General features: G+C 35.7%; 1 long non-coding RNA gene and 1 other non-coding gene across 2 annotated transcripts; one reads left to right on the top strand and one right to left on the bottom strand.

Moving 5' to 3' along the window:
• Positions 1-215: 215 nt before the first annotated feature.
• Positions 216-319, top strand: LOC127563593 (U6 spliceosomal RNA). The gene has a single exon (XR_007954036.1). It is a non-coding gene; the product is annotated as a U6 spliceosomal RNA (small nuclear RNA).
• Positions 320-1,107: 788 nt separating this feature from the next.
• Positions 1,108-13,757, bottom strand: LOC127559599 (uncharacterized). Its single transcript, XR_007953170.1, has 4 exons — positions 13,702-13,757; positions 7,502-7,570; positions 5,597-6,387; positions 1,108-1,894 (listed from the first exon to the last, which is right to left on the bottom strand). It is a non-coding gene; the product is annotated as an uncharacterized LOC127559599 (long non-coding RNA).
• Between the last annotated feature and the right edge of the window lie 3,968 nt (positions 13,758-17,725).

The raw sequence follows: 17,725 nt of genomic DNA, 5'->3' as shown, positions 1-17,725 counted from the left end.
CTAGTTTTATTTCATATTATTACTTTGCATGTAATCTCCATTATGACTGAGTTGACCTCCTAATTTTCACCACACATGTCATCCATCCTCCATCTTTCACCTTGGTGTCTGTATAAATGGTTCCCATTATCTGTAATGCACTCCTTTCAGAGTGCTTCTGCCTTATAAGATCCCTAATTCCTTTCAAAATGCTGCTTACTTAGAAACTGCCTATTATATGTGGTTTGGTAGTATGTATACTAAAATTGGAACAATATAAAGATTAGGAAGGCCTCTGCAGAAAGATAACAGTGAAATTCATAAGATGCTCATATTTTAGTGTAGTGGGTAGAGTGTCAAATCTGAAGTCAGGAAGACTCATCCTTCTGAGTTCAAATCTGATCTCAGACACTTACTAGCTGTGGGTTCTTGGGGAAATCATTTAACCCCTCCTGCCTCAATTAGCTCATCTGTAAAATGAGTTTTAGAAGGAAATGGCAAGTATGCTATAGTAGCTTTGCCAAGAAGACTCCAAATGGGATCATGAAGACTTGGACACAATTGAAACCACTGAACAACTTATTGAAGACTTTTCTGTACTCCTGGCTGTTATCTCTCTCTTGAAATATGTTTGCAATATTTTGCATATATATTTTGTATTTACTTGGATAAGTACATATATCCTTTGTAGAATAGAAGTTTCTTGAGGGAAAGGATTGTTTCGTTTTTGTATTCTTTTTTGTATTCTTAGTTCCTTGCTCACAATAGGCATTTAATAAGAGTTGTTGAATTAAATTGAATTCCCTCCAAAATTATTATTCTAAAATGATACTGTAGGTCTCTTACCTATAACATACTCACAATAAAGAATCACAAGTTAAAGTTTCTCAGAGGCAGGTATTTGTTAAAAGTGCAAGAAGATCTAATTTTTGAATAGTGCCTCAGATGCTTAGCAACTTTGTGACTCTAAGCAAGTTACTTTAATTTTCTCAGTCTTAGGTTCCTCATCTTTAAAATGGGAATAATGATAGCCTCTACTTTTTACCAGGTTGTTGTGAGAATCAAATGAGATAATAAAAGTAAACCTTAAGGCTCTATGTGAATTCGTATTGTTACTATTATCTTGTGGATGTTTTTGTTCTATCTTTCAGAGCTGTATTGGGTGGAAATTTGATGAGAAGAAGATATAGGACAGAGGAAGGTAAGACTTTTGGTAGGAAACTGATCAAAGTGTCTTTATTCCAGTTCTTTCCAGCCAATGGGGAACATAGAATACACCTATGATATAGCCAATTCAGAGATATCTTCAAGCCTCAAATGAGATGATCTTTAGGTTATAGCAGAAATAAAAAACTTATCTATTATGATTTTTCAAAAGGTACATGCTAACCAGATTATCACAGGATCTTATCATTGTTATTTCTGGACAAAATACTATGTACATATAATAAGACAGTTCAACAACCCTGGAAAAGACACAAGCTTTTACAAGAGGAGGCAAGTACATATGTATCTCTGTGCTGCATATGTGTTTGTAAAAGGAGTACTCTTTTAGGTGTACTTGATAAATTTTCCATCTCTGATGTCATAGATAAAGAGACATAAGGGAGAGTATAAAATGAGAGAGCATGGTCTTTTCTAGCAGAGAATATTCTAGGTATAGAAAATTCCAAAAATGGGAGAGGAAAGGAAGCAGATCAGCCAGAGAAAGGAATGTGCCTACAGTATACATAGCTTTTCTCAAGAAAAAGTAGTCTCTCCCCAAACAGAGGGATGTGTGTGTGTGTGTGTGTGTGTGTGTGTGGGTGGGTGGTGGGAATGGTCATGGTGGTATTTTGATAGTACTCCCAGGATTCAATTAGTTGTTTATTCTCTTTCTTTACTTCTGATCTTCACAGGATAGTCACAGGTATCCCTAGAAGGAGAAAGAGTTGTTCAGACCATTAGATTATGACCAGCAGAATGTGTCAGCTTGTACATCTCTGTTTGTAAATTGGTCATGGAGATCAATTTTTCCATCATCCCCATCACCACTGTTATTAATACTGTAAAATAGTAATCTCACTTAGAAATAACACCAACAGCCCCAAAGGACCCAAAAGATTGCCAAGCATAAAAGAAAGTCATAATGTTAAGCTCTGAACCAAGGCCTTCTTACTGTAGACAACAGCAACATTGGCTCTCTGTATAAGCAGTTGGGCTGTATTAGCCAGACACCATTTCAGGAAAGTAGCTGAATTTCCCAAGAGAGGAATTGTGAAAAACTAGTGGGTGGATAGTATATCTTTCATTTAAGAAGATAAAAGTTAGTCTGGCAAATGAAAGCAAGAGCATTCTTAGTCCTGGGCTTGACAGTGCTGGATTTGTTCACCAGCTATGAAAGGATACATTATCACAGAGAGGCTTGTGTTATGGTAGGAGAGACACCAATGACTAGAGTATTGAACATCAGACTGGGAAGCAAGAGATATGCATCTTTAATTGTGCAATTGATTCATGATACTAAGCCCAGATGAATTCTGTCTTCAGTCTCTTTCTTCACTTAAGAAAAGTCTTTGCTTAGAGCTAGTATTCGTAAAATTACTTAAACCTTTAGAAAAGAGATATAATTAGTAATAATAAATATTATTGTTGGGAGTGGAACAGAGGATAGATTGCTGGTCCTGGAGACAGAACCTAAGTTGTATAAGTTGCCTATACAGTGACACACAGTGAGTGGTATATAAATACTAGATATTATTTTTATTATTATTCCTAACTTCCTGATCATTAGGAATTCCTGCCTAATTTTATAAATTGCCAGGGAGGGAAAAAGTATGAAAATGTGCCAGAGGTTCAAATGCTGTTTTATCTCAGCTGCTGTTTTATCTCAGCTCTGTACACCTTTGTTTCCTCCCTCTTCTTACACAAAATATCTCAAAAGCTTCTTGACCTGATTTACAAGCACCGTTTTCATTGCTATCCTTACACTCAACCCAGGTACTTCATTTTTTACTTACCAACTTGTTGACAATTTTAACTTAATGGGTTTATTCTTAATTTCCTGCCTTCAAATTTATTAGAGATCTTACACATGTTTAAAGATTCCTATGGACCATTGGTCAATGACCATATCTCAGGAAATGTGTATCGTGATCCCCATAGCTGCTTGGCTTTAAAAGCACTCTAAGAAAAATTATCTCCTAGTGTAATCGAGCCCAGCTATAATGGTACTGGGGAGAATGGGGTAATCAAAACATCCATGTCATTTGTCTTTTTGCTGTTATGAGAAGTAGCTCAAATGCAACAAAAGACACAAAGTTAAGTGGCTTAGTGGATATAATACTTGGCCTGAAGTCAGGAAGAACCAAGTTCAAATATGACATTAGACACTTACTAGATGTGGGACTCTGGGCAAATCACTTAACCCCTATTTGCCTTAACTCACTGGAGAAGAAAAAGGCAAAACCCTCCAATATCTTTGCCAACAAAACCCCATGAACAATATTGGTATGCTATGATCCAAGGAGTCATAAACAGTCAGATAAGGCTGAACAACAAGAATTGAAGACGTGATTCCATCTTTGGTATGGCTGAATCAAGAATCAAGACTAGAATAAGAAACTTTTCATTGTAAAAGAATTTTACTTCTCCTTCATTTATTCACTCAGCAAGCATTTATTAAGTGTCTAATGTGCCTGCAGATAAATAAAAAATAAATACTTTGAGCTATGCTTCACTCGATTCTTTTGCCAATACTTATAGGCTAATTCCCATCATGATAGATTTGAATTACATTTAGGTTGGGAAATGGAGGTAGAGGACTCAATTAGAGGAAGGGCAATAAATATTCCTATTTCAGTTTGACTTACCAAAAAGATATGTTTTATATTGTTGGAGAGAGGAGGGAAACAAACCTTTGATTTAAATGATCCAGAGCACATGAGAAAATACCTTCAATCAAAGCTTTCTAACTTTTGGTCTTACAGAGGTAACCTGGGCATTGAGAGGTTAAGTTTCTTGCCTAGGGTAACAAAGTCAATAGGTTTCTAAGTCAGGGTTTTAATTCAAATCTTCCTGACTTTTATGCAACTTTCTCCATTCCACTATGCTGTCTCTTGAATTTCTTTATTTTAAAAAAATAATACCCTTAGGAAATAGGACGTAACAATATCACTATGATTTGTTATTACTCAAATATAATGTCCTTCTAACTTTTGCTTGTCACTTCTTAATCAGATGCATTCAGCTTCTCATTATAGCAGAATGAGAAAACAGCTTTCTAGTTTTTTAGATTAAAAAAAAACGCAATATATTATTTTCCAAAAACATGTACAGATAAATTTCAACATTCATTTTTGTAAGTCTTTGATAGAAATTTTCGTGAAAACAAGAGATCTTGGACCTAAAATAATGTTGATTTTTTTTTTTTGAGAGAGATTCTATTCTTCTGTCATGTCAGTGATGTCCAATTTTTTTTAGCAAAGATACTGGAATGCTTTGCCATTTTTTTCTCAAGCTCATTTTACAGATAAAGAAAATGAGGCAAATTGAAGTAGGTGACTTGCCTAGAGTCACACAGCTAATAAGTATCTGAGGTTAAATTTAAACTCACAAAAATGAGTGTTTCTGACTCCAGGCACAGCACACTTTCTATTACATCTACTGCTTCTCTATTTCTTTGAATATTACAATAGTCTAAAACCAATTGGTACATACCTCAACTGTTTGGAACCCCACATTATATAATCAGGGACTTTCCAAGCTGTCATAGTCTGTGTAGTCTTCCAATCCTTTACAAAATACTTACTTGGCATGTTTTGCATCACAAAATATAACAGGGTTTGCAAGTGATTACTATGAGATGTCTCAGTGGGAGTATCTTGATTTTTCTATATCAATCCTTGTTTTGTTCTTTGGTATAACATTCAGCTATACCTGACTTGAGGCATTAAGTAACTCTTGGAGAAAGAAAGGATTTTTAAGCTAGCTCATGAAGGTTCTTAGAATTAAGCTTTCCAGCTAGCTCAGGAATGAATAAATGCATTTCATAAATGAAAAGATATAAGTGCTTATGGGGTTCCAGGCATGGTGCTATGTGCTAGAAACAAAAATACAAGCAAAGAAGATGATCCCTACCTTCAAAATGGGACTGAAAAAGACTGTACAAAAAGAAGACAGCAGTCTGTTTTTAAGTGAGAAGTCAGAATGAAAGGCCAGAGAACAGCTAAATGGCACAGTGGATAGAACACTGAACTTCAAATCACTAAAACTCATTTTCATGACTTTAAATCTGGCCTTGCACACTTACTAGCTAGGTGACTCTGGGAAAGTCTGGTTTCTCATTTGTAAAATGATTTGGAAAAGGAAATAATAAATCACCTCAATGTCCCTCCCAAGAAAACCCAAGATGGTGTCATGAAGAATCAGACACAATTGAAAAATGATTGAACAATGAGGGGGGAAATGGGGGGAGGGGTAAGTAAAGATATGGGAAGGTTGATTGACAAATGGTTAGAAGAAATAATAGTATTTTTATGATTTTTGTTCTTAGAACTGGACCTGGACTATCAAGAGACTATCAAGTTATATCAATTCATGATATTGACTTAACATTACTCGTAAAAGTAATACTTACTCAGTTGTATGCATATTCATTGGTGTAGGAATATTCCAATGAGGAGTCTTCTTATATCAATATATATCATTAACGTCCTGCACTTGATAGATTTAGAAAGTTCTTCAGACCCTGAGAAATCAAATAATTTGTTCTGGGTCACAAAACCAGTATGTGACAGAGTCAGTATCAGAATCCTTCTGTTTCCAAGGCAAGCTCTCTATCCTCTATACCTCAAAATTCATTACTTCCAATTGCTGTTGTTGGTGGTAGATTTTTATGTTGTGGTGGTTGTTTTTTGGTATGATCAGTAGGAGCATAAAGAGAAATAGCAATTGAGGTCTGCAGGTTCAATTTTTGTGAATTACTTGTCACCACTAAGGACTATTTGAATCCCAATTCAATCTCACACAAATATAACTGATGTGAGCAGTATCTAATTTAGAAATGACTAATGATAGTTAGCCTTTAGTCAGCCAAGGCCATAGAGTTTGGCAAATTCTCATTCTGGAAGGGAGATTTCTTGCTCCTCCCCCATCCCTTTTAATGTCTAGAATTAAAATTCCAAGATAACATTCATTTGTGCTTAGAAATGCAGTTTTCCTATCATATTAAAGTGATTTGGAAGTCAAAGTTGGTAATATTTTCTCAACCTCCCCAGTGTTCCAATCTCTGTTAGAAATCTACAGACCAATCTGGACTCTTTCCTTATTCACACAAAATCAGCTTGCAAATGGGAACTAAGTAAATAACACTGTTGCCTAGGCAGATAGGCGAAGTGCAGGTCAAAGTTCTTCCAAGTCATCTTGTCCCTAACAGAATGAGAGGAGGAAAAAAAAAAAGTATTAAATGGAACAAATTTTCCCAGAAAATGACCTTTAAAGTCTTGAGCAGAAGTAAATTTTATAACTTTATCAAAAGTGAAAAATAATTTTCTCTCAAATGTATTTAAAGGTAAAGAATATTGACTGCAGTGAGTTGTGGAACAGACATGGTTCTCTGTCTCCCATATCTATGTAGTAGTCTGGAAGTCTACATCATTCTCATGGTTTTGTGAAAATATGGATGGCCCTGTGCTTAGATAAGACTGTTTAAACCTAAATTCTAGGCTCCTTCATTCTTTTTTTCCCTTTTTCCTTCCTCCTTTCCTCTATCTCTCCCTACCTCTTCTCTTCTTTTGTTCTTTCTTTCCTTCCTTCCTTTTTCTTTCTTTCTTCCTTTCCTCCTTTCCTTGCTCCCTTCTTCCTTTCTCCCTCCTTCCTTCCTCCATTTCTCCCTCTTTGTCTCTTTCTTATTTCCTTTTTTTCCTTTCTCCTTCTCTCCCTCTCCTGCTCCTTGGCTTTTTTCTTTCCTTTTGTTCCTTGTTTCCAGCATCTCAATATATCATTAAGTGTCACTTTCCCTCAGATAAAATCAAGGTATTTTTCCCCCCTTAAGAAGAGTGTTCCATCTATATGACCCAGGATAAGTCATTTCTCTTCATCTCAATTTCTTTGCATATAAAATGAGGAGATTCCTAACTAGAAATTCTATGATTCTTTTATCTTTGTCAATGAATTGCACAGTGTTAGACATATAGCAAGTGCTTATAAATAATTATTAATGAAAATTCCTCACTTGGAACACAGACATCAGCAGGAGGCAGTACATGAAAATTTGTTAAAAATAACATTTTGTTCATCTGTCCCATCTCTTTATGTATATTATCAGAATCACACAACTAGTATCTGAGTTTGAATGCAGGACATCCTCACTCAAAGCCTAATATTCTACCAACATATCTTTACAATGATGCAATTTTGGTGTCTCATTTCTGATCAATCAAAAGAACTATCAAAGGGCTAGTATGTGACCTGTATAGCACACTATCACAAAATTTAACCTAATGGAAATCAAACATTTTGTGAAATAAGTAACAAGGTATACCTGGTCCTGGATTGAGAAAGACTTCTGTCAGTTCAAGTCTTGACTCTAATCCATAGTTGATATATGACCCTGGGAAAATCATATAATTTCTTAATCAACCCAATTCTTTAAGACAATAATATACAAAATAGTTGCTGACCTGCATTGTTATATGGAATTTTCCTAAACCTAGAAAACAGCAGGTTTGAAAAGAAGAAGAAAAGAAGAAAGACGAAGAAGAGGAGGAAGAGGAGAAGGAGGAGGAAGAAGAAGAGAAAGAGGAAGAGGAAGAGGAGCAGAAGGAGAAGAAGGAGGAGAAAGAGAAGAGAAGGAAGCACATTTCATCCAATCCTTTAGTTTGAATTTAATTCCTTAGAGCTTCAACAATGAAGGAGAGATTATGAATCTTCTCTAAACTCAAAAGTTTAAGTGAATAAAGAGCTACTTTCCATGGCTCTTGAGTTCTATCTTTTCAGCTCTAGCTCAGAGTGTCTCTCAGTATATAGATATTATTATTTGCTCTGGCTATCAGCAACAAATGAGAGACAAAAGGCACTTGAACAAGATTGAACTACAATCCTACAAAACTACCCTGTAGAAACTATCTCAGAAGTCACACTCTATGGGAATGCCAAAGGGATTAAACTAAACCCTCCAAAGAACAGACTTTTCATGGCAATTTCCCTGGCATCCATCTATATTCTCATCCTTGCTACAGTGGTAAGAAGAGGTGGGGAAACCAAAACTGAAAGAAAGTTTTTACATGGCATACCATTGGAGTGCTCAGGGTTTGAAATTCAGTCATTTGAACCTGTTTCTGGAATAGTTTGCAGTAGCCCACACTTGGCTTATAAGAGAGAGGGAGCCAAAGCCGAGCTACCCCAGAGGACAGTTAGTGTGGCCAACTATTTGACCATGGGGAATAGTGGAACGAGTTTTCCTGACCCTTGGGTGATATCACACAGGGACATCACTAACCCCTTTGTAGCTCCACCCCTAGAATTTGTGTTCCTGGAAACTCCGCCCAGTGGCCTTGTGTCATGGGAATTTGGCCTGCTGGGTGGAGGCAACCTGACCTTGTGGGAACAGGCGGGGGAAATTCTGAAAACCAAATGGGCTCATAGATTTCAGCAGCTTAATTCCGTGTTTGAATATTTTTGTAATGTCGAATGATAAAAGCTACAAACATCAGTATGAATGATTTGTCATAACCTGTGGCAGATTCTCCTGCAAAGACAACAGATCAATCCAATTCAGAGTACCAAATATGAATAAGCTAAATTCTGTTTAATCTATCGAACATATTTAAATCAATAAATTAGGTATCCTGTTCCATCAGGCTTTCTTCTTCCAAGATCAGCTTTTGCCAATATTTTTAAAGGACAATTCACATCTCTCCTTTGGAGTTCAATGCATCCTCAGTAGGTCTTAAAAAGAAAATAATAATAATAATAAACAGAGTCTTTGTTATTTCAACTGGGTAATCGCTTCTATTTTAGGCAGAGGTGGTTGAAAAAGCTGATTGTGCCAGCATGGGGTACAACATGTGTCAAGAAAGAGGTTGCACGGGATCCCCTGCTACATGAGGATGAACTGTGAGAAATCATTCTCCTTTTGAAGCAAGAGGCAAATTAGCAGGCTCTATTCTGTTGTCACCTGGCTTCTGCATGTGTCTTGTTGATGCATCTTTTCTGTGTAAAATCCTCATTACTAGTAATAGCTAAGAGAGTTGGTGATTGCTAAACGTAAGGTAGTAGACAAAGGAGAATTGACATAGACTGGAAAGCCTCAATTAATTTTCCCAGCTGTGACACTGATTAGCTTTGTGATCATGGGCAAACCATTTAAACTCCCTGTGCATTATTTTCCTCATCTGTAAAATGAGGATAATAATCATCGGAATTGTTGTGGAGAATCGATGAAAAGTAAAGTCCTTTGCAAACTTTGTAGAACTACACAAATGCTGGCTATTACCCATCTACCCTGATTGACTCAGACTTTCCTGTGATAAAGATTAGGGAGGACACAGACAAGAGGTACCCCAGGTAAGCAGGTATAGATAGGTTGCACTCTGACATCTTGAAAGGTTACCCATTCTAGTCAATGGAATATAGTATGTAGGGAATTCAGTCAAAACTATTCAAGGAGCCAGATTGGATATTGCTGGCAAGTTGGCAAGGTGCCTAGGTGTTGTCTCCACAAAATGGACCTGGGCTGCTGAGAAATCTGCTACGGGTGAAAATCCACTATTGTTCTCTCCCCTGGAGAGAAAAGAGCAAACAGTTTCCATTACTGTTATCCATTAGGTCATTGGATAAGTGCATTACTGTTATCCTTAGGTCATTCAACTCAAATATATTTTAACATTAAACAATTTAATCATATTAGGAAAAAGTTTATAATTCTCAATTTATGGAATAATTTTTGCAATAGATTCTGAATGTCCTTAAGTGTGAAAAATATTAACACATTCACAGAGGGTTCAAATCAGTTTTCATTCCTGTGGCAACTAGACTTTTGTATTTGCTGGGAAATAAATCCACCCTTCTTGTTGCTGAGATAGATTCAACCCTATAAGCTGAAAGAGTTTTTGTGTTAGCTTTCTGTATCAAAAATGGATTCTTTTCTTTCTCAGGATACTGGTGGCAGGTTATTGGGATTTCTTGCTTTATCTTTTCCAGCCTTAGCACAGGCTAAAAAGCACAGGCACAATCTGAGAGTAAATCATAGTTCATGCTCAGAGTCCAGAGAATTCACACAGATCCATTCTTGACTCACCTGATCTAGGACAACTGACCTCAGATCCAGGTCAGGAGGCAAAGGGTATGAGCTATCTAAGGAAGATGGAGGAATGCTGTGAAGTCAAGGAAGTGTTTGGTTATATTATTTATGAGTCCTTTGACTGCTGAGAACATTCTGTACCTTGTACCATGAGGCAAAGCTGGCTGAGTGTGAGTTCTCAAGCAATTTTTGTTTATCACCTAGAATCTCATTTGCAAAGAAGGTAGATAAGTAAGCTGATAGTTAAACATTGGTAAACCAATGCATTCCAATGACAGCCACCAAAGTGTGCCATTGACAAGGAGGAGGAAGAAACACTCAGAATGTTCATCTCACGATTGCTATTTACTTTCATAGTTATACTATTCATTTTATTGTCTTGCTACACTCTTCCTTTGGTTCTTGAATGGGTAGAGCTTTCAATTCACCAGGAATTTATTGAATACTATGTCTTTGGTATTCATAGAAATTCTACCTGTGTAGTAAAGGGAGGAGGAGAGATGGTACAAAAGACTTGTGTAAGCTAGTAGAATGCAAGTTCCACATGGATGATGATGGTGATGAGGACTTTGTGCAGATAGCTTAGTGTGCCAGGGTAGGAATCAGGAAGACTTGAGTTTAAATATAGCCTCAGACACTTACTAGTTATATGACCCTGGGCAAACCAATTAGCCTCTGCCTGCCTCAGTTTTTCTATCATAAAATGGGAAAGATAATAGTATCTGCTTCTCAGGGTAAATAGTAAGGCTCAAATGAGATAACATAAACACATAGCACAGTGCCTGGAACATAGTAGGTACTTAATGAAGCCTTGTTCCCTTCCTGCTTACTGATAGACAATCAACTACTGCCAATGTACTTAATAAGTTTAAAATAAAATAGAAAACTATTCCATGTTTTGTATTTTTTTTTTTTTACTCTATTGACTTTCTCCATCTTCTGTTCATTGTAGGGACATGATGTATGAATGAGCAATGGTGCATAAAAGCTCAGTGGTTGATTTTGCAGAATGTATTTTTTCTCTTTTAAAAATGTGTATTCTATAAAATCATGGGAGATAGAAGGGCTCAATAAATTAATAAAAAATGTGATGGAAAAACTAAAGGTATCAATTTTAAAGAATGAAAATTATAAATTATATAAATGTAATATATAATATCTGAAACACAAAATTATATATTTTTAAATCATTGTGGTTTTCTTTCCTATTTATTCAATTTAATATAGCATACATTAAGCACCTACTGTGTAAACTTTTTATGAGAAATTGTTTGCTTTTGTATCTATAGCACATGTAGCATAGTGTCTGGCACGTAGTAAGTATTTAATAAATATTCACTAAATTAGAGTGAAAAATGCCTGGAAGGAGTTGACAATCTTCTTTGGAGAAATAAGACTTAAACATATGAAGTAATTAGCTATAAAATAGATAATAATTCCAGGTATTCTACAATAATGTAGAGGACATAATACCACTTACACTTTATAAGGAGAATTTCTTTTGTATATAGGATTGCATATGGATTAATATATATTATCTCATTTGATACATACTGAAAGAAAACTGGCCCAAAGACTGAAAGCGAAGAGAGTAGTGCCAGCTGGAGTTAGCTATAAAGGGTTTGGCCATATGTTTTAAGGTACAATCTCTATTTATTATTATTATCATTATTATTAAGATTTTCACTTATTAAAAAAACCAAACAAACCTGAACCTGTTTCCTCATCTGAAAAATAAGGAAATAATGCTTGTAGTACCTACCACAGAGGGATATTTCATCACTTTATCACCTTAAAGAGATATGTGAATGTAAAAGTATATTATTATTTACATGCATTTTTTTAAAGATCATAAAGATCCAGGGGTAACAAAAGCTTTAGAAGTCATATAATTTAACTCCTGCAATTAATTTAATTTGATTTATTGTCTATGAAGGATGGATTGCAGGGGCACAGTGCTTTGTGAAAAATTAGATTATAAACTTGAGATGTATTTATTTTGTTTCAGAGAACTCTGGAAAAACACTGCTTTTCTAAAGCACTTTTGGACATTTTTTATGGCTGAAAAGGAATATCAGGTGCTGGTATTTTTTTTTAAAGAGTAATTTTCCTTTTTGTTTTTAAAACAATGAAAAATTGGAACATTCTCTTTCCCTGGTAAAAGATATTGTCAGGCTCTGTTACCTGCCTCTTTTCTTTTCATTCATAGACTATGTCTGTTATGTGATGTAGTTACCTTCCTGGGCACTCAGAAGCGGAGGTTCCATATTAAAAGGTAGAAACATGGAGACAATGGAGTACTAATGAGACCAATCATTCTTTAGAAAGAGGAACTAAATAACATGATTATTCAACCTGATGGATTCCCATAATGCTTAGAGAGCTTTGAGGGAGAGGGAAGTAAAGAAGTAGGGAGCTAAGAAGCATAGAAAAGAAGAAACACATTGGGGTATGGTGGAAAGAGCTCTGTATTTGGAGTAAAACCATCAAAGTTTGAATGCCAACTCTGCCACTTACTAGCTCAATTGGGCAATGGTTTAGACTCTCTGAAACTGAACTTCCTAACATGCAAAATGGAAGGGTAGAATCAAATGATTCCTATAGTCCTTTACAGCTATATATATATGTGCATATATATGTGTGTGTGTGTGTGTGTGTGTGTGTGTGTGTGTGTGTATACACACACATATATAATTCTTTGATTTCTGGGATATAGTTCATGTACTTTTTCTATCCAAAGAGTTAGCTACGTAATTTTGTTGTTGTAAAAAAACAAAGTAACAACAAAACCTTTCTATTTTTTTCTTAGTTACTTTCCTCATTCCACCACTTTCCTCTCCATTTCTAGCACCTACCCTAATCTCACTTCTCTGTTCTGGTCCCTAGAATAGTTGAAAAAACTACTGAATTTGAAATTAGAGACACAGGTTCAAATCTTGCCACCATTACTCACCGCTGGGAAATTGGGAAAGTTACTTAACTCCTCTGAGTCTCAGTTTCCTCATTTGTAAAAGGAGGGGATTAGGTTAGATGGACTCTAAGGTCCCTTGTAGATTTAAATCTATGATCTTTCTATCCCATGATTTAGAGACAGTTTATCTGAGTGACTCCACCAATTCCTTAATACTATGAATTATATAGTCAATTATGTAGTTGTATCAGCAGTTTCCACATTAAGAATTCACCATATTGATGAAACTAGTGTTATGGAATCTCCTCTTCCTACCTCCCACCTCCACCAGATAGAAATACACACATACATATATACATATACACATATACATACATGTATATATATGCACACACAAGTGTGTGTAAATTTATTGACCAAAATGAAAAAAAAAATTGCTGCTAAGAGGATATATAGAAATAGAGAGCTAATGAATAAAATTTTAAATTCTTTAGATCTTAGAGTAAAAATAGGAAGAGGATAAGCTCACAATTCTCCATCTTTTTTGCCTTCTATTTGAAACTGTTGTTCTAAGCAGTCCATGAGTCAGTCTTGTGAAGAGAAATACTTGACTTATGGTAATTGCCCCCACTGAATTATGAGTTAATGAGAAGTGAGTCATGCAACAATGTTCCTTTGTGACAGTTATGTAAGGAGTATTTTAAATATGATCAAATGTACAGATCTAAACTACAGGGATCATTAGAGTAGCTGAACCATACATTTAAAATCTTTTGTATTTTAATAGAACACAGTCAGTTGATTCTCAGTCGAGTTGTCTCAATGGCCCATTGCTTTGACCCCCTCCCTCTAACCCCTAAGGTTATTTGCCAATGCTTTCTGCATGAGAGAAAAAGGGAACACAGAGAGGGGACAGCATGTATCAAATACTCTCTTCTGCTAAGGCACAAGTTAACCAACTGTTAAGCCTGCCTTCTGAACTGACCAAAAGAAACCTCTGTTCAGCTACCTAAGCTAGGTATAGCTACCTCATTTTTCCTTATTCCCAAAATGTTTTCATCCCTCTGATACTCAATTTTAATTATGCACCTATACAATGCTAATATTCTACCATCTGAAGAATTTCTTTGTTTTAGAATCAATGCTGTCAGTATTTCATAAACTCTTGAGAAGACACATTTACTAGAAGACACTTAATAGTTGTGTGACTATGGGCAAGTCATTTAATCCTGTTTGCCTCAGTTACTCATCAGGAAAATGAACTGGAGAAGGAAATGGCAAGCCCCTCCTGTATCCCTGCCAAGAAAAGCTGGAAATGACTGAGTAACAAGAGGAAGCACATGGGAAACTATCTACATAGTAGAAAGATTCTGAAAGACCATTCAGTCCAATCTGCTCATTTTATTAATGAGGAAACTCAGGTCTACAGTGATCAAGTTACTTGTTTAAGGTCACATATATACAGTTACCCCTTCCACATAGTGACTTTCCCCATTGTGGTTTCAATATATCACAGGTTGGCATAAGAAATTAAACGGGAATTTTGGAGAGTTTTGCAGAACCACAAATGACTTGCAAAGATTAGCACATCCCATAGAAAAAGTTTAGAAACTCAAAAATGTATAATATATATTTATATCATCATATAATATCAACTTATTTTATTGTTTAACATCTTGGGGTCCTCAAACTTTTTAAATAGGGGGCCAATTCACTGTCCCTCAGACTGCTGGAGGGCTGGACTATAGGAAAAACAAAAACTTTGTTTTGTGGGCCTTTAAATAAAGAAACTTCATAGCCCTGGATGAGGGGGATAATTGTCCTCAGCTGCTGCATCTGGCCTGCGGGGGTGTAGTTTGAGGACCCCTATTAATAATTCAGACTTCTACTCTGGTATGAAGAGAAGGCCAAAATTTTGTACATGGATCTTCCAGATTGTATAATATCCTTAACCCCAAGCTGTCCCTAGCTATAATTAATATCTGATATTAGAATAAAATACAGGGTTCTCGATTTCTAGCCCTTGGTCTTCCTACTGAATATGCTAACAAGGTCTTTCAAAATTGTACTATAGAAATATAGGTACCTATTCAACTTTTTATATAGACAGTATGGTATGGTGGAGATTGATTTGTAATTAGAAAGCTAGTCTATGAGTCCCACCTCTGTAATTTATTACTGTATGACCTTGGGAAAGCCATTTAAATTATTCTCAGTTTTCTCATCTATCAAATGATGGAGTTGGGCTAGCTAATCTATAAGGTCTTTTCTGGCTCTACATCTATAATCCTACGCTCTATAGGTAAAAATAAATGAGAATCTTGAATATATTATTTATTTCTACTTAAAATAAATAAAACACTAATTTTGGATAATTCAGCTCTTTGGGGTCCATTTTCTTCATTTGGTAAGAGAATGAATTGGACTAGGTGACCAAAGGTAGCACTTTATATCCTAATGTTTTATGATTTATATCACAGGAATATCGTGTTATTCATGAATAACCCTCCTAAAACTAGGGTGGGAGTTTTAGTTACTGGCTATTGATTTGAGTGGAATGTTTCCTCAACTAACCTTGAAAATAGTTTTCCAAAGTCATTCATGTACCAAAAATTCTGTTTGGTCTACAAAGTTTACAACTAGTACCACCCACATTTATACATACCTTCCTTATTCACTCACTCTTGTTTCATCATTATCACTTAGCTAAGGGGAAAAAAAAAACCACCTGTAATCCTTCAGCAAATTTAATCAAGAGTTCTCCTCCAAATGCAAACTCGTGAAAATTCCATGTTGAATTCTACATGGAATAGAATTTTTAAAAACTGTGCTCAATCATTTTCCTTATTCATGCTAGTCTCAATTCCATTAATTTTATTTAACTTAATTTAACATCTATTAAATAGTGTTGTATAATGGATATTTGGCTTTAAATGGTGTTGTATAAGGGATATTTCTGCAGATCTGAGTTAAATCTCTGACAGGAACAGGCTGTGTAACCCTGGGCAAATAACTTAACTTGAAAGTGATCTCTAGGTAACTAATTCTAAGTTACAGAGATGTTAACCTGCATTGATGGAGGGAGTTTTCTCATCCTTTTTTCCCTTATATTAATAGAATCATAGGTCTAGTCTCCATCCAGTCTATTTTTAAGTATTTACTATATGTTAGGTACATATAGTTTCCTTTAGGCCATATAAAATATTTCTGAAAGACACACAATTGCTACAGAGAATGAAACCTATACTTTTACTCTATTATCTAAAGCTTCATCATCCCTGGCCAGTATTTTGACCTCAAATGTAACTGTATTTAGTCTGCAAGATAGAGATTTATAGTCTGTTTCTAAGAGATGTGGCAATAGGTCTGATCTCACCTGGAAAAAATTTAATCAAGAAACAGAAACACTGTTTGGAACTGTATTAACTTTTATTCCTGGGGCACAATTTATTAAATCCCCTCTACAAGTGGTACAAAGTGCTAATGGATTGTAAAGGGCTTTACAAATCTAAGAAGTGTGTGGTTTTCTTATAAGAGAAGAGAAAGAATGCTAGGATGGAAGGGGGATGTAGTTGGGAAGGTTAGTCTTTGGCAGAAGGAATCTCTTCCTTTCTTCTGGTCTTGTTATTTACACCTCTGCAGTTGGTGCAGGGAGGGAAGCTGAGATGGTATGTGGTATGCCCAGTTTTAGTATAGAGGTCAGCTTGTTTTTCTAGATGTTAGAGGCACTTTCCACCCTTCTCTGGAGAACTGTTCACCTGCTCTAAAATATCAAATGATGATAACAGTACCATTCACCGGGTGAAATGCCATAGTAATATGTAGTCCAATTACAATTCTCTTTGGTCACCTTGAGGCAGTAATTTTTTTTTTTTTTTAACATATACTGTCTCCTTGCTTATCTGAACTATTATCTTTTGAAGGACAAATAAAACTCACAAAAGATTTAAGTACAGAGACAAATTAACAATGCAGACAATGTATTGTGGGCAGAAAAGACTCCTTCAGGCAAGATTTTCTGTGGTTTACCTTTCAGGACATGTAAGGCACTTTAGAATCCCTGCAAAGAAAATGCCTGAGTTTCTGCCCTGACAGGTATGAATTGTTGCCAAACAAGTTGTTTCTGAACTGAAATACCACTATTTCCAATTGAATTATTGAGCAAATTTCCATTTGTAATAAGACCTTTGCCCTTCACAATATTGAGCAAACTGTTTTCCTTGAAACCATTTCCATCCAATGCCCACCAAAAACCTCCCTTCCAGATGAAGATAAAAAGGTCATATGATTATATTATACAAAAATCTGGAAGAACCTCCAGATGTCATCTAGTCTAACGCTTTAAGGAGAAAAGTCCAGAAAGATTATGATCTGCCCAAAGTCATATTGGAAGTGGATCACAGATCCAAGATTTGTATCTTGATCTTCTGATTCCAAAATGAATTAATTAGACTAGGTGATCTGGCATTTCTATCCTTTGTACCACAAGCTTATATGGATGTACTTTTTGGTGTGGGTATTTCCATATAGACCTGGTATCAGGAAGATTCATC

Source organism: Antechinus flavipes, chromosome 4 (assembly GCF_016432865.1).
Source record: "Antechinus flavipes isolate AdamAnt ecotype Samford, QLD, Australia chromosome 4, AdamAnt_v2, whole genome shotgun sequence".
Classification (NCBI taxonomy): domain Eukaryota; kingdom Metazoa; phylum Chordata; class Mammalia; order Dasyuromorphia; family Dasyuridae; genus Antechinus; species Antechinus flavipes.
Note: the sequence above shows the minus strand (reverse complement) of the source record. Positions and strands in the feature narration are given on the sequence as shown.